The sequence below is a fragment of the Lipotes vexillifer genome, unplaced genomic scaffold (genome assembly GCF_000442215.2).
Source record: "Lipotes vexillifer unplaced genomic scaffold, Lipotes_vexillifer_v1.1 scaffold374, whole genome shotgun sequence".
Lineage (NCBI taxonomy): Eukaryota > Metazoa > Chordata > Mammalia > Artiodactyla > Lipotidae > Lipotes > Lipotes vexillifer.
Window position 1 is genome coordinate 1,229,274 of NW_006774696.1, and position 27,665 is coordinate 1,256,938.

The window sequence follows — 27,665 nt, forward strand, 5'->3', positions numbered from 1 at the left end:
AACCACGTCTTCTTACTCTAAGCCCTAAACATTTTCAACTTTGGAACTCTATTCCAAAGTGCTTCAAGAGCCAATAAATATTTGTTAAGTGAATACAAAGAAAACTAAGATAGATCTTTTCCTTGAGGTGTTTATAATTCCACCGAAGTGCTTAGAATTCACACCACCCAGTGACTTCCATGTATCCTTTTGCCTTCAAAGATGCGATGAAAGGCGAACCTGTACCTCAGTAAAGGTTGACCAAAGTTTAGGTTTATCCTGTCCATCACAGAGACTGAAAAACTCCACATCCAGAGGATTGACCAATCTGACATGCCACCTTCCTAAATTCAGCAAAATATAAGACAGACTTGACGGGCGTTTCCAGAAACTGGTTCAAATGTTTTTTTCATAGTAATACTTGTCCTATACCTATACCATAGAATATTTATTTAGATAACTTCTGAAATTTCAATCCTCATTTTTTTTTTTTTTTTTGCCTTAAAACGCCCACAGACACACGTCCTTTCAAGGCAAACTTCAGGTAAAAATTCTACCAAAAAAAGCTGCAGTAACTTTTCTTTTTATACACCATACACAAATTTCTTTAAGAGAACATAAAGAGCTCTGTTTTATAACTTGTATTACCTATAAAGACTTTAAATGAAGAAAGAGCCCACTTTCCTAGAAGTAACTGAGAAAAGCTCATAAGTAATGAGATAAATTGTTCAAATTAAAAAGCCTATGAGCTCCATACTGAAAAAGCCGTAGCCATCTTCAAATTTTCACCAAGCAATTTAGGCTTGGTGAGGATGGTCTGACAGCAGCGCAAAAGAAAGATGAACAATCAAAAGCAGTCACAAGAACTACAAAAGCAGAGGCTAGTTTGGAGTCTTTTACTGTCGGGGCAAACAGTTCTTCACACCTCAGTAATTCCCATGGATTACACTATGGCACAAAGATGAAATGAGTCATACGAATATAAAGTTTAAAGAAGATGCACACTTGCCTGTTGGAGAAGGGAGACAAATGCAAGTTTAGACATTTTCCAGAACATAATTATGCATTTTGGGGGAGACCTTCAAGATGGCGGAGGAGTGAGACGTGGAGATCGCCTTCCTCCCCACAGATACATCAGAAATACATCTACATAAGGAACAAGCCCTACAGAACACCTACTGAACGCTGGCAGAAGACCTCAGACCTCCCAAAAGGCAAGAAAGGTGACATGGAGATTGCCTTCCTCCCCACACACCTGGGTAGGGCAAAAGAAAAAAGAAAAAACAGAGACAGAAGAATAGGGACCGGCGGCTTCCCTGGGGGCGCAGTGGTTGAGAGTCCGCCTGCCGATGCAGGGGACACGGGCTCTTGTCCCGGTCCGGGAGGATCCCGCGTGCCGCGGAGCGGCTGGGCCCGTGAGCCATGGCCGCTGAGCCTGCGCGTCCGGAGCCTGTGCTCCGCAGCGGGAGAGGCCACAACGGTGAGAGGCCCGCGTACCGCAAAAAAAAAAAAAGAATAGGAACGGGACCTGCACCTGTGGGAGGGAGCTGTGAACGAGGAACAGTTTCCACACACTAGGGAGCCCCTTCACTGGCGGAGATGGGGGACGGCGGGGGGAAACTTCAGAGCCGCGGAAGCTGAGGCTCGGGATTCGGAGGTCAGATCCCAAGGAGAGGACCGGGGTTGGCTGCATGAACACAGCCTGAAGGGGGCTAGTGCGCCACAGGTAGCCGGGAGGGAGTCCGGGAAAAACTCTGAAGCTGCCTAAGAGGCAGGAGACCACTGTTTCGGGGTGAGCGAGGAGAGGGGATCCAGAGCAACGCCTAAACGAGCTCCAGAGACGGGCGCGAGCCGCGGCTAAAAGCGCGGACCCCAGAGACGTGCGGGAGCCGCTAAGGCTGCTGCCGCCGCCACCAAGGGGCCTGTGTGCGAGCACAGGTCACCATCCACACCTCCCCTCCCGGGAGCCTGTGCAGCCCGCCACTGCCAGGGTCCCGGGATCCAGGGACAACTTCCCTGGGAGAACGCACGGCGCGCCTCAGGCTGGTGCAACGTCACGCCGACTTCTGCCACCGCAGGCTCGCCCCACATCTGTACCCCTCCGTCTCCCCAGCCTGAGTGCGCCAGAGCCCCCGAATCAGCTGCTCCTTTAACCCCATCCTGTCTGGGCAAAGAACAGATGCCCTCAGGCGACCTACACGCAGAGGCGGGTCCAAATCCAAAGGTGAACCCCAGGAGCTGTGCGAACAAAGAAGAGAAAGGGAAATCTCTCCCAGCAGCCTCAGGAGCAGCAGATTAAATCTCCACAATGAACCTGATGTAGATGTACCCTGCATCTGTGGAATACCTGAAGAGACAACGAATCATCCCAAAATTCAGGCGGTGGACTTTGGGAGGAAAGATATGTATCTTTTTACCTATTTCTCTTTTTGTGAGTGTGTATGTATATGCTTCTTTGTGTGATCTTGTCTGTATAGCTTTGCTTTTACCATGTGTCCTAGGTTTCTCTCTGTCCTTTTTTTTTTTTTTAGTATAGTTTTTAGCGCTTCTTATCATTGGTGGATTTGTTTTTTGGTTTGGTTGCTCTCTTCCTTCCTTTTCTTTATTACTTTTTAATTTTTTTACTTTTAATAAATATTTATTACTTTAATAACTTTCTTTAATTTATTTTAAAATTTCTTTCTATTTTTCTCCCTTTTCTTCTGAGCTGCATGGCTGACACAGTCTTGGTGCTCTGGCTGGGTGTCAGGCCTGTGCCTCTGAGGTGGGAGAGCCGAGTTCAAGGCATTGGTCCACCAGAGACCTCCCAGCCCCACGTAATAGCAAATGGCAAAAGCTCTCTCAGAGATCTCCATCTCAACGCTAAGACCCAGCTCCACTCAACGACCAGCAAGCTACAGTGCTAGACACCCTATGGCAAACAACTAGCAAGACAGGAACACAACCCCACCCATTAGCAGAGAGGCTGCCTAAAACCATAATAAGCTCACAGACATCCCAAAACACACCAGTGGACACGGTCATGCCCACCAGAAAGACAAGACCCAGCCTCATCCTCCAGAACACAGGCACTAGTCCACTCCACCAGGAAGCCTACACAACCCATTGAATCAACCTTAGCCACTGGGGGCAGACACCAAAAACAATGGGAACTGCAAACCTGCAGCCTGTGAAAAGGAGACCCCAAACACAGTACGTTAAGCAAAATGAGAAGACAGAGAAACACATAGCACATGAAGGAGCAAGGTAAAAACCCACCAGACCAAACAAATGAAGACGAAATAGGCAGTCTACCTGAAATAGAATTCAGAGAAATGAGGGTAAAGATGATCGAAAATCTTGGAAACAGGATGGAGAAAAAACAAGAAACATTTAACAAGGAACTGGAAGAACTAAAGAGCAAACAAACAATGATGAACAACACAATAAATGAAATTAAAAATTCTCTAAAGGGAATCACTAGCAGAATAACTGAGGCAGAAAAACGGAAAAGTGAGCTGGAAGATAAAATAGTGGCAATAACTACTGCAGAGTAGAATAAAGAAAAAGAATGAAAAGAATGGAGGACAATCTCAGAGACCTCTGGGACAACATTAAATGCACCAACATTCAAATAATAGGGGTCTCAGAAGAAGAAGAGAATAAGAAAGGGACTGAGAAAATATTTGAAGAGATTATAGTTGAAAACTTCCCTAATATGGGAAAGGAAATAGTTAATCAGGTCCAGGAAGCACAGGGAGTCCCATACAGGATAAATGAAGGAAAAACACGCCAAGACACATATTTATCAAACTATCAAAAATTAAATACAAAGAAAAAATTATACAGCAGCAAGGGAAAAACAAAATATAACATATAAAGGAATGCCCAGAAGGTTAATAGCTGATCTTTCAGCAGAAACTCCACAAGCCAGAAGGGAGTGGAAGGACATATTTAAAGTGATGAAAGGGAAAAACTTAAAATGAAGGTTACTCTACCCAGCAGGATCTCATTCACATTTGACAGAGAAATTAAAACCTTTACAGACAAGCAAAAGCTAAGAGAATTCAGCACAACCAAACCAGCTTTACAACAAATGCTAAAGGAACTTCTCTAGGCAGAAAACACAAGAGAAGGAGAAGACCTACAATAACAAAACAATTAAGAGAATGATAATAGGAATATACATATCGTTAACTACGTTAAATGTAACTGGATTAAATGCTCCAACCAAAAGACACAGGCAGGCTCAATGCATACAAAAACAAGACCCATATATATGCTGTGTAGAAGAGACCCACTTCAGACCGAGGGACACATACAGACTGAAAGTGAGAGGAGGTAAAAAGATACTCCATGCAAATGGAAATCAAAAGAAAGCTGGAGTAGCAATTCTCATATCAGACAAAATATACTTTAAAATAAAGACTATTACAAGAGACATAGAAGGACACTACATAATGATCAAGGGATCAATCCAAGAAGATATAACTACTGTAAATATTTATGCACCCAACATAGGAGCACCTCAATACATAAGGCAAATGCTAACAGCCATAAAAGGGGAAATCGACACTAACACAATCACAGTAGGGGATTTTAAAACCCCAATTTCACCAATCGACAGATCATCCAAAATGAAAATAACTAAGGAAACACAGCTTTAAATAACACATTAAACTAGATGGACTTAATTGATATCTGTAGGACATTCCATCCACAAAGAACAGGATACACCTTCTTCTCAAGGGCTCATGGAACATTCTCCAGGATAGATCATATCTTCAGTCACAAAGCAAGCCTTGGTAAATTAATGAAAATGGAAATCATATCAAGTATCTTTTCCAACCACAATGCCATGAGACTAGATGTCAATTACAGGGGAAAAAACGTAAAAAATACACACACATGGAGGCTAAACAATACTAAATAACCAAGACATCACTGAAGAAATCAAAGAGGAAATGAAAACACACCTACAAACCAAGGACAACAAAAATACGATGACCCAAAACCTATGGGATGCAGCAAAAGCAGTTCTAAGAGGGAAGTTGATAGCAATACAATCTTACCTCAAGAAACAAGAAACATCTCAAATAAAAAAACCTAACCTTACACCTAAAGCAATTAGAGAAAAAAGAAAAAAAAAAGCCCAAACTTAGCAGAAGGACAGAAATCATAAAGATCAGATCAGAAATAAATGAAAAAGAAATGAAGCAAACCATAGCAAAGACCAATAAAACTAAAAGCTGGTTCTCTGAGAAGATAAAATTGATAAACCACTAGCCAGACTCATCGAGAAAAAAAGGGAGAAGACTCAAATCAATAGAATTAGAAATGAAAACGGAGAAGTAACAACTGACACTGCAGAAATACAAAGATCATGAGAGATCACTATATGCCAATAAAGCAACTATATGCCAATAAAATGGACAACCTGAAGGAAATGCAGAAATTCTTAGAAAAACACAACCTTTTGAGACTGAACCAGGAAGAAATAGAAAATATAAACAGACCAATCACAAGCACCAAAATTGAAAATGTGATTAAAAATCTTCCAACAAACAAAAGCCCAGGACCAGATGGCTTCACAGGCGAATTCTATCAAAACATTTAGAGAAGAGCTAACACCTATCCTTCTCAAACTCTTGCAAAATATAGCAGAGGGAGGAACACTCCCAAACTCATTCTACGAGGCCACCATCACCCTGATACCAAAACCAGACAAAGATGTCACAAGGCAAGAAAACTACAGGCCAATATCACTGATGAACATAGATGCAAAAATCCTCAACAAAATACTAGCAAACAGAATCCAACAGAACATTAAAAGGATCATACACCATGATCAAGTGGGGTTTATCCCAGGAATGCAAGGATGCTTCAGTATACGCAAATCAATCAATGTGATACACCATATTAACAAATTGAAGGAGAAAAACCATATGATCATCTCAAGAGATGCAGAAAAAGCTTTTGACAAAATTCAACACCCATTTATGATAAAAACCCTCCAGAAAGTAGGCATAGAGGGACCTAACCTCAACATAATAAAAGCCATATATGACAAACCCATAGCCAACATTGTTCTCAATGGTGAAACACTGAAACCATTTCCACTAACATCAGGAAAAAGAGAGGGTTGCCCACTCTCACCACTATTATTCAACATAGTTTTGGAATTTTTAGCCACAGCAATCACGGAGGAAAAAGAAATAAAAAGAATCCAAATCAGAAAAGAAGAAGTAAAGCTGTCACTGTTTGTAGATGACATGATACTATACATAGAGAATCCTAAAGACACTACCAGAAAACTACTAGAGCTAATCAATGAATTTGGTAAAGTAGCAGAATACAAAATTAATGCACAGAAATCTCTTGCATTCCTATATATTAATGAAAAATCTGAAAGAGAAATTAAGGAAACACTCCCATTTACCATTGCAGCAAAAGGAATAAAATACCTAAGAATAAACCTACCTAAGGAGCCAAAAGACCTGTATGCAGAAAACTATATGACACTGATGAAAGAAATTAAAGATGATACAAACAGATGGAGAGCCATACCACGTTCCTGGATTCGAAGAATCAACACTGTGAAAATTACTACACTACCCAAAGCAATCTACAGATTCAATGCAATCCCTATCAAACTACCAATGGCATTTTTCAAAGAACTAGAACAAAAAAGTTCACAGTTTGTATGGAGAAACAAAAGACCCCGAATAGTCAAAGCTATCTTGAGAAAGAAAATCGGAGCTGGAGGAATCAGGCTCCCTGACTTCAGACTACACTACCAAGCTACAGTAATCAAGACAGTATGGTACTGGCACAAAAACAGAGAGAGAGATCAGTGGAAGAGGATAGAAAGCCCAGAGATAAACCCAGACCCCTAATGGTCACCTTATTTTTTGAAAAAGGAGGCTAGAATATACAATGGAGAAAAGACAGCCTCTTCAATAAGTGGTGCTGGGAAAACTGGACAGCTACATGTGAAAGAATGAAATTAGAACACTCCATAACACCATACACAAAAATAAACTCAAAATGGATTAAAGACCTAAATGTAAGGCCAGACACTACATAGCTCTTAGAGGAAAACACAGGCAGAACACTCTATGACATAAATCACAGCAAGATTCTTTTTGACCCACCTCCTAGAGTAATGGAAATAAAAACAAAAATAAACAAATGGGACCTAATGAAACTTAAAAGCTTTGCATAGCAAAGGAAAACATACACAAGACGAAAAGACAACCCTCAGAATGGCAGAAAATATTTGCAGCAAATGAAGCAATTGACAAAGGATTAATCTCCATAATTTACAAACAGCTCATGCAGCTCAATAACAAAAAAACAAACAACCCAATCCAAAAATGGGCAGAAGACCTAAATAGACATTTCACTAAAGAAGATATACAGATTGCCAACAAACACATGAAAGAATGCTCAACATCACTAATCATTACAGAAATGCAAATCAAAACTACAGTGAGGTATCACCTCACACCAGTCAGAATGGCCATCATCAAAAAACCCACAAACAATAAATGCTGGAGAGGGTGTAGAGAAAAGGGAACCCTCTTGCACTGTTGGTGGGAATGTAAACTGATACAGCACTATGGAGAACAGTATGGAGGTTCCTTAAGAAACTAAAAATAGAACTACCATACGACACAGCAATCCCACTACTGGGCATATACCCTGAAAAAACCATAATTCAAAACGAGTCATGTTGAGGATATGGGGAGGGGGAAGCGTAAGCTGGGACAAAGTGAGAGAGTGGCATGGACATATATACACTACCAACTGTAAGATAGCTAGCTAGTGGGAAGCAGTCACATGGCACAGGGAGATCAGCTCTGTGCTCTGTGACCACCTAGAGGGGTGGGATAGGGAGGGTGGGAGCGGGGAGACGCAAGAGGGAAGAGATATGGGGATAGTTGTATGTGTTAACTGATTCACTTTGTTATAAGGCAGAAACTAACACACCATTGTAAAGCAATTATACTCCACTAAAGATGTTAAAAATAAAAAAAGATCCATATTGTAACAAAATGAAAAAAAAAAAAAAAACAGCCATGTACTGCAATGTTCATTGCAGCTCTATCTACAATAGCCAGGACATGGAAGCAACCAAAGTGTCCATCAACAGATGAATAGATAAAGATGTGGCTCATATATACAATGGAATATTACTCAGCCATAAAAAGAAACGAAACTGAGTTATTTGTAGTGAGGTGGATGGACCTAGAGTCTGTCATACAGAGTGAAGTAAGTCAGAAAGAGGAAAACAAATACCATATGTAACACATATATATGGAATCTTAGAAGAAAAACAAATGCTTCTGAAGAATCTAGGGGCAGGACAGGAATAAAGACTCAGGTGTAGAGAATGGACTTGAGGACACAGGGTTGTGGGAAGGGTAAGCTGGGACAATGTGAGAGAGTGGCATGGACATATATACACCAGCAAACATAAAATAGATAGCTAGTGGGAAGCAGCCACATAGCACAGTGAGATCAGCTTGGTGCTTTGTGACCACCTAGAGGGGTGGGATAGGGAGGATGGGAGGGAGAGACAAGAGGGAGGAGATATGGGGATATATGTATATGTATAGCTGATTCACTTTTTTATAAAGCAGAAACTAACACACCATTGTAAAGCAATTATACTCCAATAAAGATGTAAAAAAAAAAAAAAAATCATGCATTTTGGGCTTTGTTTTTGGAAATTTCGCTGCTTAAAAGGCACAGTGTTCTTTCATCTGGAAACTCAACTGTAAAGAATATTTTACTGCTAACAATGCCTTATTATTAGGCTTTGGGGCGCTTTATGGGTAAATTTCCACAGGCATAATACTGCTAAGTTGCATTATTATTGGCATATTGTTATTAGCATATTATTATGCTAACAAATGATATGTTAATAATATTATTAACATATGCTAATAATGATACATTAATATTATTGATGATTAATATCATTGTCATATTATTATTAATATATTAACAATATTATTAGCATAACATTAGTAGAATGTTATTTTTCTATATAATAATCTAGCTGATTATTATAGAGAAATCCTTATGGACTTGCATACCGAAGCTACTCGAAAGGCTCACTACTACTACAACTAGCAATAGTATTACTAGTACCACTACTATAGTACTGCTAGTACCACTAATAACAACTACCACCATCTTTGTAGTAAAAATACTGTTAAGTTTTATTTGTGTCCAAGGGGAAATGAAATCTTCACGTGTGTTATTTGTTAAGCTCCATGCTCGGATAGGCCCTGGATAACATCATCTCACTCAATCCTCACAACAGCCCTAATGGGTAAATGACGCTCTTATCATTTTCCCCTTTTCTATATGAGGAATGGGATGCCGGAGAGGCTGAGTGGATGCCGAGGCTCCTGCCACCAGCCCAGGGCCAATGTCCAGACTCAGACGCACCAAGTCCAAGGCCAGCGTTACCATCACTCTAAGAACAGGATACACTAGGACTGCAGCCTTTCTAGGATGAGACAGTTTAGAGGAGAAAAGCATGACCAGGGAAATCTGTTATTAGCGATGCCCACTAAGAGGGCTGGATGTGGGTGGGACCGGGAAGGAACGAGAAGCATCTTTCATGCCCTACAGGCAGCCCTACAAACCAAACCAGACTCCTCATGACGTGTTCAGAAACGAAAAGCAAAGCACACACCAAGAAACAGAGTTACAGATGTAGAAAATAAACTTATGGTTACCGGGGCAGGGGGGGGGGGAATGGGGGAGGGGATAAATTGGAAGATTGGGATTGACACATACACACTACTATATATAAAATAGACAACTAATAAGGACCTACTGTATAGCACAGGGTACTCTACTCAATACCCTGTAATGGGGCTTCCCCAGTGGCGCAGTGGTTGAGAATCCGCCTGCCAATGCAGGGGACACGGGTTCAATCCCCGGCCCGGGAAGATCCTACATGCCGCGGAGCAACTAACCCCGTGAGCCACAATTACTAAGCCCGTGAGCCACAACTACTGAGCCCGCGAGCCACAACTACTGAGCCCACGTGCTGCAACTACTGAAGCCTGCGCGCCTAGAGCCCGTGCTCCACAATGAGAGAAGACACTGCTATGAGAAGCCCGCGCACCGCAACAAAGAGTAGCCCCCGCTCGCCGCAACTAGAGAAAGCCCGCATGCAGCAACGAAGACCCAACGCAGCCATAAATAAATAAATAAATAGATAGATAAATAAATAAAATACACTGTAATGGCCTATATGGGAATAGAATCTCAAAAAGAGTGGTTATATGTATATTTATAACAGATTCATTTTGTTGTACACCTGACACTAACACAACACTGTAAATCAACTATACTCCAATAAAAATTTTTATTAAAAAAACAGTACACACCCCAAAAACACAACAAGCTTCCAGACTTTTCCTCCATAGGAAATGCAGGCATTGCCAAGGCCCTGTCCCCACCATCCACACCAGTCTCTCTCTCCCCCTTCCCTACCCAACGTGACTCAGTCCCCAGGAGAACACAGACTTCCCTTCCCACTGGGTCCAGGAGTTTCCCCCAAACCCCACCCCTGAAAAAAAGAAAGGAAAAGGCAGGTGGAGGGTGGGGTAGAGCGGCCACACAGGGTGACGGGCAGAAGGGACTACACTGACTGTCTAATACTATCTTATCCAATATCCACGAATGACTTTTCACAAAAAGAACCAAGACCCCTGAGTGCATCTGGAGAAGGGAGTTCCATGACTGGCTCAGGCATCACAGGCAATGCCACCCCAACTGATGAGATCCCTAACTGCACTCCCAAGGCATCTCCGAGATAGGTGTTCCATAGCGCACTGTCACTCATATTAGTGATCCCAAGAAGACCTGGAAAACATGCCCCAAAAGTTTAAAATTTCACTCTTTCTCACCACCCTGGATCATTCCAGGGCTGCCAATTTCCAAAAATGTAACAGCTGGGGGAGAAAGGAAACAGCCAACAGCCCCATCTGATAACCGACACCAGCCTTTTCCAGGTTTAAAGGAGGAAGGATATCAGAGGTCTCAGCTCCCACCTGGCATCCATACTGCCGCCCACAGTTGGGCAGAAAGAACACTCCCAACCAGGGAACAGCTGCTCCCAACAGCTCCCTTACATTTATTTAAATTAGGACTTAGGGTTCGTTTTACTACAGTTCCATTGTAGGAAATGAAAGCCTCCACTGGCCAATTCCCACCTGCAGACCTGAAACCCAGGGCAGGCTGTGAGTGAAAAGTGAAGACTATCCCAGCCCTCAGCAGCACAGCTTTCCTTCCAGAATATGGATGGTGGCTGTCACTTTCCGATTCCCTCCTGCCACCCCCAAGAACACGAGGAAACTTCTCCCTACGCGGAACTCTTCCCAGCTCCTGTCCTAATCTACCTGGCAGGTTTGTTTTACTTCCTCCTCTCTGCAGGCCTCTGCTTATTTAAATAAGGCCAGCACCCTTTTCTCCTTAAAACTCTGTCTTTTCATTGCCCCTCTGGTATAATCATAAAAGAAGGCTGGTGTGAGAATTTCTTGCTTTCATGTAAATAGATCTGAAAATAAAGAAAAACTAACAAAAACAGAATGGATAGAGATAGCTTTTCTTTTGTTTTTTGAGGGTTTTTTGGCAAAAGAATGTGTTTGGTTTCCAAGTTTTCTATAGGGCCTCTCTCTCCTCCAACTGCAAGGAAGATAAAGATTAACCTGGGCTTGGATATTGTAAGGCTGAAAGCATGAAGATAAGTCCACGCTTGATAAGATGCCCACCCTTCTCTAAACTCACAAATCCACAATCTTCCCCAGATCCACATTCAGGTCTGTGAAGTATGTGGTTGGACCACATGTGTCTGTGCATATAATTTGTGAATATTTGCAAATGCTGAAGGACGCTGGGTCTTTTCCCAGATACTGGACCAAAAAGATGGGGTCTGGTGGGAAGGAGGGAGGGAGGGAAAGGAAGGAGAAAGAGGGGGGAGGGGGCCAAAAGCCCTGGCATCTCAGGCACCAGTAGTCCCAACTGGGCCTTGAGGACTGGGGCTGGAGCGTGAGGCTCTGCCCACAGACCTAGTTTTTTCAGCCAAAACTGCTCTCAGGAGGAGCACGCGGGCAGCAGATCACAGAGGAACCAGATGGCTATGATAGTTGATCCCCCTGGCTCTTCGGGCAGATATTTCAAACCCAACTCAACCTCTCACTGCCCTGTAGCCTTGGGCAAGTCACACAAATTCTCTAAACTCAGTTTCCTCATCTGTCCAGCAGCCAGACTCAATCACCCAAAGTGGGACCATCTCCAGAGTGAAAGGGAACACACCATTTATAGAGAATGAGGCCACAATACCAGAGGATGCTTGAAATACGATGATGAAAGTAGTAGTTTCCTCAGTCTTTAGCATGGAGTAGGGCTCAGTGAGTGGTAATCCTTGCTGCGGGTCCTGTTTAAAGAGAACTGATCTCTAAAGAGATTCAGGCTCCATCTTTGTCAACTGTGTCACCCAACAGAAATTTCTGACTCTCTCAGCCTCAGTGTTTTCATCTAAAAAGTGGGATGACAATAGTAGCAAGCCATAGGGCTGCTGAAAGTTCAGCGTGGAATAATGTAAGTAAAACAACTAGCAAAACACCCCGGCACACGGTACATACTTGGTTAACTCTTAACCATAATAATTACCGTCTAAATAGATGTAAACAATTTGATTCTGGCAGCAGCATTAATGGATATATGTACATGGAGTTGTATAAATGTGTGTGTGTGTGTGTGTGTGTGTGTGTGTGTGTGTATAAACACAGTTGACAATGATTAAGAGTGTAGACTCTGGAGCCAGACTGCCTAGGTTCAAATCCTGCCTCTGCCACCTATAGGCTGTGTGACTTTGTGCAAGTCAACTGACATTTCTGGGCCCGAGTTTCCTAATCTGTAAAATGTGATAACAATTTTACCTACCTCACAGAGATTTTGTGATGTCTGAGTAAGCTACCATATATATATAAATGCTTAAAACATACTAAGTGCTCAAACATTACACAGGAAATGCAGAAATACAGACATAAATTAGATACAGCATTATCTAATTTAACATATCAGAACCTTTTCTGAGAGTCAGTTTCAATGAAAAATAAGGAACAAACAGCTAAGAATCTAAAACATTAGAAGGTGTAGATGTACACACTGCTGTATTTAAAATGGATAACCAACAAGGACCTTCTGCACAGCACAGGGACCTCTGCTCAATATTCTGTAACAACCTAAATGGGAATAGAATTTGAAAAAGAATAGATACATGTATTTGTACAACTGAATCACTTTGCTATACACCTGAAACTATCACAACATTGTTAATCAACTCTACTCCAATATAAAATAAAAAGTTAAAAGAAAATTTAAAAAAAGAACAAACAGCTAAGAATCTAAAACATTGGGGCGGGGGTACCAGGAGGAAGCCGTGATGTCTTAACACACTTGCGGGGAGGGGCATCCAAAATTACCCAAACGCTAATAAAAAAAAGCAAAATAAACCTTTAAAACCATAAATCGAAGGAGGAGAGGTGTCAGGAACTGTATTTGCCTTGTAAAATTACCATGCCAGAGAAGAACACAATAAAAAAACTGAAAGAAAATAGCGAAATCCCTCTAGTGAAAGACCCTGGGGAAATACAGAGAGACAGAGACAAGGAGGAAGAGGAGGGGACATTTCTACCTTAAAGGTGACGTAGTAAGACTTGGCCTCTTCTAAAAGCACCTAGAAGGTGCTCATTAAAGTGGGACCCTACAAAGAACGTGAGAAACAGATGGGACATACAATAGAATACTACTCAGCCATAGAAAAGAATGAAATTTTGCCATGTGCAGCAACAAAGATGGACTTGGAGGGCATTATGCTAAGTGAAATAAGTCAGACAAAGAGAAATCCTGTGTGATATCACTGATAGGTGGAATCTAAACAATACAACAAACTAGTGAATATAACAAAAAAGAAGCAGCCTCACAGATAAGGAGAGCAGACTAGGGGCTACCGGTGGGGGGAGGGGGCAATACAGGGGTAGGAGAGTGAGAGGTACAAACTCTTGGGAATAAGACAGGCTCGAGGATGTACGGTACAACACGGGGAATATAGCCAATTATTTTATAATAACTGTAAATGGAAATAACCTTTACAAATTGTATAAAAAATACATTTAAAGGATAATTAAAAAAAAAAACAGATGGGGGTCGGTGGGTGCATGAGTGGGCGGCTGGATTTCAAATAAATGTGGAAGTAGGCGGATGAAAGGGGACAAAGGAGACCGCTCTCACCTTCCCAGCTGTGCCTGCTGCTTCTCAGCACACCCCCTTCTCCGGATGAGCCTCCGTAGCCCCACCTTGCTTGGTACAGGTGACCTCTGAGGCCTTTGGACCTTGTCATCTGCTTGCTTTACCCCCCAGCCATTTGCTCCTCTCTCCTCCTCCCAAAAGGTCCCAGATGAGCCAGCTGTTTGGGTTTGGAGAGGAGTTTAACCACCTCAAGTTTTACGGTTGGCTCCAACCAGTGTAATCAAAGCCCCCATGCCAGTGACTGATTCAGGGTCCCCATGGGTCTGAGTTGCTCCGATGACTGTAGAACCCACGGCGTCTGGGGGAAGAGGACAGTCTAGAAATTTGCCTGAGACACAGCTGGAGCCCTGGTCAATCTCACCTGAAGTCAGCCCATCAGTCAGTGGCTTTTATCTTTTTTCCTCTTAACAGACTCATCTGCCAAAGCAGCATTTTAAATTTTGATTAAGCCCGATTTATCATTTTTGTTTGTTTGTTTTAACATCTTCATTGGAGTATAAATGCTTTACAGCGGTGTGTTAGTTTCTGCTTTATAACAAAGTGAATCAGCTATACAGATACACATATCCCCATATGGCCTCCCTCTTGCGTCTCCCTCCGAACCCTCACTATCCCACCCCTCTAGGTGGTCACAAAGCACCGAGCTGATCTCCCTGCGCTGTTTGTTTCTTTTATGAGTTGTGCCTTGTGTGTCCTCCCACCCCCACTCTTTTTAATCCAAGATTAGTAAAGTCACTTGAACTAATTCTTTAACCCTCCTATGACTCGGTTTCCTTATATATAAAACGGGGAGAGTAATTATAGCACCTGCTTCTCGAGTTATTTTAAGAATTCGGAGTTGAACTACATAAAGTACTTACACAGTACTCAACACACAATGTTTGCTGATGCTGTTGTTCTTGTTATTATTATTAGAAAATGCGTAATACCTTCTTTCGCTCAGACCACCTTGGGAAAGTCATGAGAGCAAATTCCGGATAACTAACTACAAAAAAAAAATGCGGGTGAACAAACATCTGTGCAATGGAAAGATGTGGTTGAGACAGAGAGGACTAAAGAATGCTCTGAATACAGAAATCAGGCCAAGTTTCTCAAACAAAACGTAAATCAGAAACAAAAGGAATTGTGACCCGAGGCAAAGCCAAAAATAAAATCTATAATTTGGCTTCCTCAACTCACAACTGCTAATTCCATAACTGCCACTCCCACCGTAAAGGGCTCAGAATTGCAAAGAAGGCACTAGAAAGGGGGCTTCGACCCCATTAGCATTTAAAGAAATGTTCTTCGGCCCTGCTGAAAGTTGCAGACCACTCAGTTTGGGTGTCTTCTTTGATTAGCACTGGCAGGTGAGGGAGGGTAATTGCCACTTGCTTTAGGAAATGGCTGTGTCCCCAGCTATGTACTAACCGGTGGCTCTGTGCCAGCTTAATGCCAAATGAAAAGAATATTTTACATTAACTTTGGGGAACTCCCACAAGAGGAGGTCTTCTTCCCTTTGCTCTGCTTAAATGGTCCTGAAGACAGAGACACGGAACAGCCCCTGCACTGGCCCCCTTGTTCGGATAATCTCCTAGGACACGTGGGAGGGTGATAACTTCACTTGTCACCTTACCTCTCTGCCCACTAGGATGAATTAGGTACACCCTCCTGTGTGACCCTAAGAAGTCTTAGACACAGCACTTTCCACCTGGAAGCATTTGTTCCCATGTCTATCTCCCTTCGCCAGGCCATACCCAGGAGGGCAGGGACCCCACTCAACTCATTCCTGTACCCCAGTGCGCAACACATAATCAACACTCAGTAATGCAACAAGCTGCCCGGCAACACTAGATGGATGGGTGAACGGGTAAGTGCGTGAGCAGGCAGACAGACAAGTGGATGGGTAGGAAGATGGGTCGATGGGTGGACAGACCAAGGAAAACTACAAGAAGAGTGAGGTACACCACGGAAGAGCAAAGTACTCTTTCTCCAAAGCACCCAACTCTACCAAAGCCTTACAGTCACTTCTGGAACTCCTCCACGACAAGAGTCATAAACCTCTCTTTAATAAAAGCTACCATTACGTCACGAAGGTGGCAGAGCACTTTATTTCCCCAAAGTTCGAGGAATTCTGCTTTTGTAGAACTTACATTTTCTCTCTCAAATTGAGATTGTGTTTGTCTACGTCTATCATCTCTGTAGCTTACACGGTGCCCCACATGTGGAACTGTCTCGGGAACAAGTCACCCACGGAAGCACGAGGGGATGTGAGTTGGTTTCTAAAGGCAAATTCGCCTGGCGATCTGACCATTTTACAATGTGTTATGTATGCAGTGAGGACCCAGGAGATGCTAAGGGCATTCACTGGTCTGTAAGGTAACATGACTGACTGTTTAATAAGGCAAACAACCAAAAAAAGGGGTGGGGTTGTCAGAGGTCCCCAGGTTCCATGACTCTCTAGGAGGACTCACAGGAGCCAGCAGAGACTCCCACATACTCACGGCTATGACGTATTACAGCCAAAGGATACCAAGTGGAATCAGCAAACGGTAAAGGCAAGTGGGGTTAAGCCCGAGGAAACCAGGCACAAGCTTCGAGGGTCCTCTCCCAGTGGAGTCCCCCAGGACGTACCTAATTTGCCCAGCAATGAGTTGTGACAACACGGGTGACATGTGATCCACCAGGGAAGCTCTTTGGAGACTCAATGCCCAGCGTTTTTTACTGAGGACTGTCAGGTAGGCATCCTTTGCCTAACATGTACCAAAAGTCCAGACTTCCAGAAGGAAAGAAGTGTTCAGTGTAAACTATATTGTTTGTATAAATGGGGCAGGCACAGGCAGCCACTCTTCTGAGCTTTGGGCAGGGTGAGACCCCTCCTAAAATCGAAGTTCTCAGACACCGACCTAGGGCTTCCTATGGATAGCAGTCAGGCTCATTAAGTCAACTTCTGCAGAGGGGATACACAGAAATGAATTTTGGCCAGAGGAGTCTTCTTGGGAAGTCATTCACTGACTCCAACAATGCTCCCTTTGTTCATAGCAGTTTGGGATTTCTCTCTGGCAGTTGCCTTGGATCCCTAAATGCAAAATGTTTCAAACTTCAACCCACGAAGGTGGACCTTACCTCCAATAACCAAGGTATAGACAAGCCTTTTTGGTTCAAACCACGAATTAACAATAAAATAATAAAACTGGATCTTTCTACCCTGCTCTCCAAGCACAGAAGGCAAGGACCATCCCACCATTCATTCCTCAAACATGTATTTGGCACCTTCTGAATCCCAGATAATTTCTCAGTTGCTAGAGACACACATACGAAAAAGAGGGCTGCAAGAGGCCCACAGCCCTGCTCACGCTGTTCAGTACAATAAACATTTATCAGCATACACCTAGGCACGGCTTCCCACAGAACATTTTGCAGAGAGCCAGCTGTATTTGTGTGGTTTTGATACCACGAGCAACCTGCCTTTATTTTCCCCTGTGAGACTGCAACTCTTTGCTTTAAAAAAAAAAAAAATCTGTTTTTAAAAATAAAACTAGGGCTTCCCTGGTGGCGCAGTGGTTGAGAGTCCGCCTGCCGATGCAGGGGACGCGGGTTCGTGTCCCGGTCCGGGAAGATCCCACGTGCCGCGGAGCGGCTGGGTCTGTAAGCCATGGCCGCTGAGCCTGCGCGTCCGGAGCCTGTGCTCCGCGACAGGGGAGGCCACAGCGGTGAGAGACCTGCGCATCGCAAAAAATAAATAAATAAATAAAAATTAAATGAAATAAATAAAAAATAAAACTAGCCCCCAATGTTCCCAGTGCAGCCCAGATTTTATTTTTCCAGAGCATGGAGAGAGCGCAGCCAAGTTCAGGCTCCCCTTCTCTGCTTACGCTCATTTCCTAGCCGATCTCAGCCAGGCACATGGCCTTAAATGCCACCTAAGTGCTGGCAACTCCCAAATTCTATCTCCCAGCCCAACCTTGCTCTAGAACCCCAGGCTCGTGGCCACCTACCCAGCCCGGTGTCTTCACGTGGTTATCTACCTAAAAAGCATCCATAATTCCATAAGACTAACACCAAACTACTAATATCCTCTTCCAAATTGTTTACTCCTGTGATCTTCCCCATTAGAGAAAATGGAAGCCCCCCGACTCTTCCTTCTAGCTGCTCAAATGAGAAACTAGATTCACCACTGACTCCTTTGTTTCTGTTAGTTTCCGCATCCAATGTGTTGAACCAACCTCAAAAGCACATCCAGATTCTGATTACTTCTCACCACTGTCACTACTGCAACTCGGGTCCAAGCCAGCAGCATCTCTTGACTGAATGACTGTCCTCGTTTCTTAACCAGCCTCTCTGCCTTTACCCTTGGAGCCAGAGGGTCCTTTCGAAAAGCAAGCAGGTCATCTCTCCCCTGCTGGGAAACCTCCAGCGCCTCTCTCACTCCATTTCAACTGGAGTAAAGACTCTACCTGCAATTTTCCCTGTCTGACCTCAGCTCTTAGCAGGGCCACCATGTGACCCATGCGCATTGTGCCCTGAACAAGGGGAGTGGACAGAGCGGGTAGAAATCCAATCCACCCTTCTCATGAGCCCTGCACTGGGGCTGCACCTCAGAGGGGCTGTCTCTTGCTAATTTGTATAAGGCATTTGGGAGCTAGAGACAGCACTGTCTCACTCTTAATCCTCACTCAGCCTGTTCCTAGAATACAAGGGCTGTCATAGGGAAGAACAAATCTGACTCCATAATGGATCTGTTTCTTTAACCTTTGTATTCTATTGCTTTTGCTATAAATTAAGAATGTTGCCCATACCTTGAAATATACAAGACAGCCCATTCTCGGGCTCTGACCTTTAAAGGTATAACATTTTTCCATTCATATAGAGATAAAAAGTTACAGAACAGAGAATAACATTTGTCTTGTTGGAGGTTTATAGGAACATTGTGACCTGACCTTCGTCCACAGCTGCAAGAACAAAGGATTCCGTCACCAAGAAGTCTGCAGCAACCAGCCACACCTCCTCCCCATTTATTTAGTATAAAAAAAGCCTGAATTCTAACGCAGTAAGATGGTTCTTTGGGACACTAGTCCACGGTCTCCTCGGTCAGCTGGCTTTCTGGATAAAGCTGCTATTCCCTGCCCCAACACCTCGTCTCTCGACTCACTGGCCTGTCCTGCAGCGAGCAGTATGGGCTTGGACTTGGTAACATGGCCATGCTCTCTTCAGCCCTTTGCCTTGCTGTGCCCTCTGCCTGGGACGTTCTCTCCCTCACCTCCCTTGGGCTCCCTCAATCGTCCCCTGATACATCCCTGTCTAAAATGAGAGCCATCATTCCCTGCCCTGTCATGCCCCATTTCCTTTCCCTTTCTTTTCTTCCATTTCTAAAATGTTCACTATGACTCTGAACTTGGTTTAATGTCCACCTTTCCTCCCTAGAATTTTTTTCACTATTTTTAAAAATTTATTAAAGTGAAATGCAACATACCATAAAACTGTTTTAAAGCAAACCATCCATCCACCGCCATTTAATGCATTCAAAATGTTGTGCAACCGCCATCTCTATCTAGTTCCAAAACAGTTCCACCACTCCAAATAAAACCCCCATATATTGGGCATTTTCTCCCCATTCCCTCCCCACCCCCCCACCCCCCCGCTGACCTTGGTCTTCACCCCCCCACCCCCCGGAAAACCTTGGTCATGATCAACCTGGATTTTGTCTCTGCCGATTAACTACTCTCGATAGTTCACGTAAATGGAGTCCTACAATATGGGACCTTTCTAGTGTCTGACTTCTTTCACTGCCCCTCAGTAGAATTTAAGCTTATGACAACAGTCTTGGTGTTATTCACAGCAGTATTTCCTATACTGAGGAAAACAAACAAACAAACAAACAAAAAAAGTAGGCCAAAATGAGTGTTTGTTAAGTGAATGAATGGATGGACGGGTAGATAAATGAATGAGTAAATGGGTCATATCGTCCAGAAGAGAAGGAAGAAACAAAAGCAGATTCACGCAAGGTTCCCTGGAGGAGCTGCGAGGATCAGACGTGACTGTGAAACCAAACCCAGAGGTGGCTGCACAAACTTGGCTACAGACATGCATTAGAATGGCACAGAGTCTCTGAGTCTGGCCTCCAGGACAGCCTGGAGCCTTATAAATGAATCTGGCATGTTTTCTAGATGCGGCGCTTACACGATCTTCAGCAGAAACACCTCTTTATATAATCACATATTGGACAAAGACAAGCTCTTTGAACGCTTTCCAGGAACATGGCTATATCATTATATTGAAATTATCTGTAATATGACACGTCCCCAACTATGACCTCCTTGAAAATGGGAAGAGAGCTTATTCATCTTTGAATTCTGGCCCCCAGAGCAGTGTTCAGGCCTCTGAAGCTTCTCAGGGATGCCAGCTGCCCTGCTCAGAGGGAGACAATGAGACTCAGAGCTGACCTCAAATCTCCCTTGCACTTTCAAACCAGGCGCCTCCCAGAAACACAGCTTGATCAGTAGTTTGATGCAGCAGGTAAGACCCCAGCAAGTCATAAAGAGCAAAGCCTTGGAAGAGAGCTTGCCTGGATACAAACCCCAGCTCTGCCACTTCCAAGCTGCGTGACCCTGGCTAAACTTCTCAACGTCTCTGCGCTCGGTGTCACCATTTGCAAAATCAGGATGACAGCCATCTGCTTCACGGGACTGTTGGGGAGGGAGTTAATCCACATGAAGTGCTTAGAATAGGGACCAGTGCGTAGTAAGTGCTTACGTAGTAAGCGTTCGTTTTCATAACCGTGTCTTAAATTTTTAAGTTCCTCCATCTCCTTACCTGGAATAAGAAGGATGAAGCCTTGTCAGAGAGCTGGGAGGAGTCAGCAAGAGAACATATGCAAGCCCTCCCCTCCCCCGCCATCACAAAGGTGCTCGACACAAATAAGTGGGGGCAAAACCCAGATGACAAGCCTTCTTCAGTCATGTATAAATTTCATCAACCATTATTTGTTGAGTGTTTATAAACTGTGAGGGAGGCACTCTGCACAACTCTGGGATCAAACAGACATAACTAAGACCCAGAATTTCCCCATCCCAAGGATGCTTAAGATCTGACACGAGAGATGGATGGAGTCCATAGGGCGAAGTGTGCACTGCGGTTCTATTTCTTTGAGGATGCGGCAAAAGGAGCCAGTGTTTCACACACGGCTATACCGTGCGATGGTGGCCCTCAGGCTGTTCACAAATATCATTCGTCAGGCTCTGAGCACATAAGGATGGAACTGCTCTGCCCAGGCACGGCTACATGACCTTCTCTGGCCAATGAAAGAAGAACACAGGTGATGAAGAGGAAGCTTTAAGAACCAGTTGTGTGCCTTCCTCTCTCTGCCAGGATGACCAGCAATGGTCCTGATGGGATGGCCTCACCATCCTGGATCCCATGGTGAAAACAGCATGGACTGGAGCCCCAGGTGACCAGCCTCGGGTGGACACACAGTATGTGGAAAACTGTGATTACCGTCTGCCTCTGAGATTTCTAACCCAGCATCATGTAGCCTCCTGAAATGCACATGGTTAACTTGTGAGTGGAAGTTGGGTAAATTCAGTGTTCAAAATAAGTGGGGAACTCGGAACTCTTCCTTATTTTAAGTGCCAGAATCCCGCAGGCTGCTCCTCCCTGAAATCAGCCAGAGGGCTACTGCATCACCAGCTGTGGTGGGGTCTGCTTTCATTCCTACTGGTATTACTGTATTTCTCACAAATAGCTCATTAAGGCAATTACCAGTCATTAGCACAGTAGCCCGAGCATCACTACAATCACACACATTAATAAAACACAATTTAGCAGAGCGAGTAAAGGCATGAACAAACTAGGCTCCCTTGTGGGGAACTCCCGGCTTGAGCTGGAGAGAATTTCCACTAAAGGAAAGCAATGCACTTCACAGAAGCCTGGTGCTGGTCTCAGCACCTTCTTAGTCATCGTTTGCACGCAATCCAGTTCAAGCAACAAAACGTGAAGTCTTGAAGGATAAGGAGGAATCTGGAAGGCAGAAAAAGTTAATACGCTTTCCAAGAGAAGAAAGAATTCCCAAATCTTGGAAACACTGGAGAATATGTCAGATTTAGAGAGTGGGGAAGTTGAGATCTGGTATATTGAGGTGGGGCCCAAGGCCAGGAAGGCTGGAGCCCAGCTGGGAACAGATTTTATACATGTTATTAGGCTGTTCGGACTTTTTCTAGACACAATGAGGAGTAATCAAGGAGGCTTCAGCAGGGGCTGCCCTGAGCTGCTCTGGGCTTTAGAAGAACCACAGTGGCAGCACGAGAATGATGGATTAGGAGACACAGGGAGGAGGAGACCAGGCCAGCCACTAGTGCCAATACTCCAGGCCAGGGATGATGGGAACCCCGCCCAGAGCTGTGACAGATGGAGGTGAAAAAACCTGCTGACGACATCATGAGGGAATGGACTAACAGGCCTCAACTGGACGACCTAAGCGAGGAAGGGCCAAGGAGAGGGGAAATTGGAGAGAGAGAGAGCAAGTTTCTAAGGATGACTCTGAGATGTCCACCTTGGGGACATAATGATGCCATTAAAAGAGACTTGTAGAAATGTTTTGATAGGTTTAACCTGGGTGGGCCAATGCAGAAGACAATTAACACATGTAGATATAGACCTTTAAATCTCAAGTCTTTTCTTGGTCTTCCCTGGTGGCGCAGTGGTTACGATTCCTCCTGCCAATGCAGGGGACATGGGTTCGAGCCCCGGTCCGGGAAGATCCCACATGCCGCGGAGTAACTAAGCCCGTGCGCCATAACTACTGAGCCTGTGCTCTAGAGCCCACGAGCCACAACTACTGAGCCCACGTGCCACAAATACTGAAGCCTGCGTGCTTAGAGCCCATGCTCCGCAACAGGAGAAGATACCACAATGAGAAGCCCATGTACCACAACGAAGAGTCGCCCCCACTCGCCACAACTAGAGAAAGCCTGCGCGCAGCTACGAAGACCTAAGGCAGCCAAAAATAAATAAATAAAATTAATTTTTAAAAACAGTTAAAAAAAAAACCCAAAACTCATTTCTTTTCTTACTCAAGGGCACTTAATATCTGAAGGTCCAGGAACAAGAGGCCCCAGAGGGTCAGTTCATGAGGTCAAGGCCATGCTAAGCTCCAACAGGCTCTGAAATGTACTGAGAATTGTGCCTGCCCTACTCTGCCTTCCTACAGTTCCAACAGAGAAGCTCACCTGCCCATAGCTTGTGACAGGCAGTTTCGTTTTGCACAAGGCTCTTTGGGGCATGTATTGTCTTTTCCCTGTCATTACTTCCCCTAGATGTGTGCCCAAGTGATGGCTCTGCATACCACAATGTCATTTCCACCTACTTAAGTCTCCAAGGAAAACCAGGATTCAAACTAGAGCCCCCCAGCGTGCATGTTCCAGCCAGGGTGGGTTGTCACTGGTAAGACCTCAATCACGTGTTCATCTTTCATCTGCCGGGTCAGGGCGCACACGGCACAGGCCTCTCCGGGCTGTCCCATCCATCTCTCAGATCCTCTGAGATGCCCCCCCTTGGGATGCAGGTCCATTGCTGAGTTTTCCTTTGTGCAGAGCAATTCATTCCATTAAGCACAGTCAAACCTCAACAGCTGTCCAGGCCAACAGCATAACATGGATCAGGACATTCCTTCACAGTCTGTTCACTCATCCAACAAACACAGACTTGGGCCTGATAGCATGCCAAGCCCCATGCTAGACAATGAAGCACAGAGATGAAAAGAAAACCATTTGTCCTTCAAGGAGTTCACAGCTCCCCCAAGGAGACAAAGAAAGAAAAAGACAAATAAAATACAGGTATATTTAATGTGATTGGTTCTGGCGGCTTTCTGTTTTTGCTTCCCATTAGGTGGTCCCAAATTAGTATATAAATGCAGACTATTAGTTTAGCGTTGGTTTCAGTGGTTGTCTATAGTCCATTCAAGCAGCTATAACAAAGTACCACAGACTGGGTGGCTTATAACAACAGAAGTTCATTTCTCATAGTCCTAGAGGCTAGGAAGTCTAAGATCAGGGTGCCACCATGGTCAGGTTCTGGTGAGAGCCCTCTTCTGGGCTTCAGACTGCCAACTTCTTATATCCTCACATGGTGAAAAGCAGGTGGTGATGACTCTTGTAAGTACACTAATCCCACTTATGGGGGCTCCACCTTCATTTAATTACAATTATCTCCCAAAGGCCCCACCTCCTAACACCATCACTTTGGGGGTTAGGATTTCACCATATGAATTGGTGGGGGAGCGGTGAGGACACAGACATTCAGTCTATTGCAGTGGTGTTATCAGAAACATCTACTGCATTAAGGAGTGCCATTCTGGGCATGTACCCAGAGAAAACCATAATTCAAAAAGACACATGCACCCCAATGTTCACTGCAGCACTATTTACAATAGCCAGGTCATGGAAGCAACCTAAATGCCCATCGACAGACGAATGGATAAAGAAGATGTGGTACCTATATATGATGGAATATTACTCAGCCATAAAAAGGAACGAAACTGGGTCATTTGTAGAGAAGTGGATGGATCTAGAGACTGTCATATAGAGTGAAGTAAGTCAGAAAGAGAAAAACAAATACCGTATATTAACGCGTGTATGTGGAACCTAGAAAAATGGTACAGACGAACCGGTTTGCAGGGCAGAAATAGAGACACAGACGTAGAGAACAAACATATGGACACCAAGGAGGGAAAGCCGTGGGGTGGTGGTGGCGGTGGTGGTGGTGTGATGAATTGAGAGATTGGGATTGACATGTATACACTGATGTGTATAAAACTGATGACTAAGAACCTGCTGTATAAAAAAATAAATAAAATTAAAATATTTTTTAAAAAAGGAAGTGCCATTCTAAGAAGCAACAGGATGTCAAGCTTGTAGAAATATACCAGTGTCACACAGATTCTTTTGTTTGCCTTGTGACAGTCAAGTATCCCATGACCAGAAATGGAACAGGGTACCAATACTGTCCCCCCCAACACGTCTCAGTGGAAGACAGGTGTGTCTAGTACGCAGGATTCCCTCTGCCTAACAGACCAGGGGATTCATGAAACAGGATTGAGAATGGTGAGTGCTCATCTTCGGAGGTGGTGTGTGCTGCTGGTCCCATTTGGACACAACCATCGGGAAACCCTCCACTTCTGGCTATCTTAGCTCTCAGCTCGGATGACAACGCACTGCCTCAAGATGCTCCATCTTTTCTGCTCAGAGATGTCGTGGGGAAACGCATTTTCACTGTGAACACAGGAAGCCCAGGCATTCTTGACCACCACACTCTTCCCGTCTTGATGGACAGTTCCATCTCTTACATTCTGCAATGCTCCCAACTTCACAACCCTTACTGCAGAATCTTTAGATTAAAACAATTGTCACATTAGAACACCTCCATGAACACTGAACAGGGAGGGCAACAATTATTTACTGAGTGTTTAAATTATGCCAGATATAATCCACACTCTTGCAACAAGCTTAGAAGTTAACGATTAGTTTTTCCCATTTTAAGGAAAAAATTTAAAAGACCATCACTAGGGTTAAGTTACTGATCATAATGTGGGGCGGGCAAGAAGACACTTTGAGGCCAAGATTTTAAGTCAGGTCTGTCTGATCGCCAAAATTAATATCCCTTCCGTGACTCTCACTCGATCATCTCAAATTCCAGAATGCTCTCCTGAAAAGGCTAGTCTGGTGGACTGCCACCCTCCTCTAAGCATCTCTACTACTCCGGTCATCCTCCCCAACCTGACCTCACCCACCACGGTATGTCCCTGGAGCTAAGACACCAGGTGTATGTCAGGCCAGCAAATGACACTTTTCCAATAGTCTCCAATGGGGCCAATACTGCATCTGGTTCTGGCCATACCCATGACAATGACAGTGACTGTAATGGTTAATTTCATGTGTCAACTTGGCCTAGAGTCCACAGTTATTCATCAAACACTAACCTCGGTGTTGCTGTGAAGGTATCTTGTATATAGATGTGGGTAACACCTACAGTCAGATAACTTTAAGTAAAAGAGAGGAACCTCAATAATGTGAGTGGGCCTCATCCAATCAGTTGAAGGCTTTCAGAGCAAAACCGGAGGTTTCCCAGAGAAGAAGAAATTCTGCCCCCAGGTTACAGCATTCAGTCCTGCCTGAGGTCCCAGCCTGCCGGCTGCCCCACAGATTTCAAACTTGCCTGCCCCAACAATCATGTAAGCCGACACCTTAAAATAAAGCCTCTAGGAATATGTGTATCTACATCTATCTATATCTGTATCTCCCATTGGTCTGTTTCTCTGGAGAACACTGAATGATACAGCGAACACCATATGCATAACGTAATTTTGTGTAAACTGTTCATCTGTGTAAGACTGCCTTTCCTACGGATGAGGAAACTGCCTCTCTTCCTGCAGCCAAATAACATGTCCAAGGAACACACTGACGTTAATGAGGACCATGATTTAGACTCAGACCTTCACACTCAAAACGGTATGCTGCTTTCCCCAAGATACACGGTCCCCCAAAAGTCACCTCAATGCCTAACGAGAACACCAAGGAAAGGAGATTTAATGATTTGCCACTGGCTACACTTTGAGCAAAGCCCAAGGGAGATGGGCGCCCACAGCCTAGCCACAGCCTCTTGGCAGGGGAGGTGCAGTCTGGTGGCTGGAGTCTAACGTATTCAGCATCTCCCAGAACAGTAAGGAGAGCAGCGCAGAACCAAGGAAGGGGCCAGCCAAGGCGAGGGTTTCCCTTGGTCCTTATCCCCTTGGCTAAGCCCTGGGCCCCCCTCATCTGTTCCCTTATCAAGCTGTCCAGCTGTTCAATATGAATGCCAAACTCGCTGTTCTTCATCCATTCACTGGAAGCCTACATGCAAACCTCATTAACGGGCACAGTAATTGCTCTGTGAGTATTGCCCATTTTCCAATTATGTTCCTTTCCTCATGCCGGGCGAATCTGCCACCAGAGAAAAAGCACTGTGCGGCCTTCATCTGTTCTAGGACAAGTGGATGAGCGACTGGCTTTGGACAGTGGCTTCTACAATCGCACAGAACCCTCTGCATCCAAGACCCAATCTTGGGAACTGAAGGATGTGCAGAGTGCAGGCACCTGTCCGTCAACCCAGCCCAGGGACCCACACACTTGGGGCTGCAACTTCAGAGAAGAGGCTGGCTGGCTGTGAAAAATGAAGTCTCGACACAGAGTTGCAGCGAGGATCTGAGTTCCTTCTCTGCCTTTCCCACGAGGGACGGCGCTGGAAGGTGTGTGTGTTCACATCCGCACCGTTGCCCTGCGAGTTCAGCATCTGCAGAGAACGGGGAGGGTTCGCCTTAGGGAGAGGTGCTTCAGAAGGAAGGAATGCAGCTGCTGAAC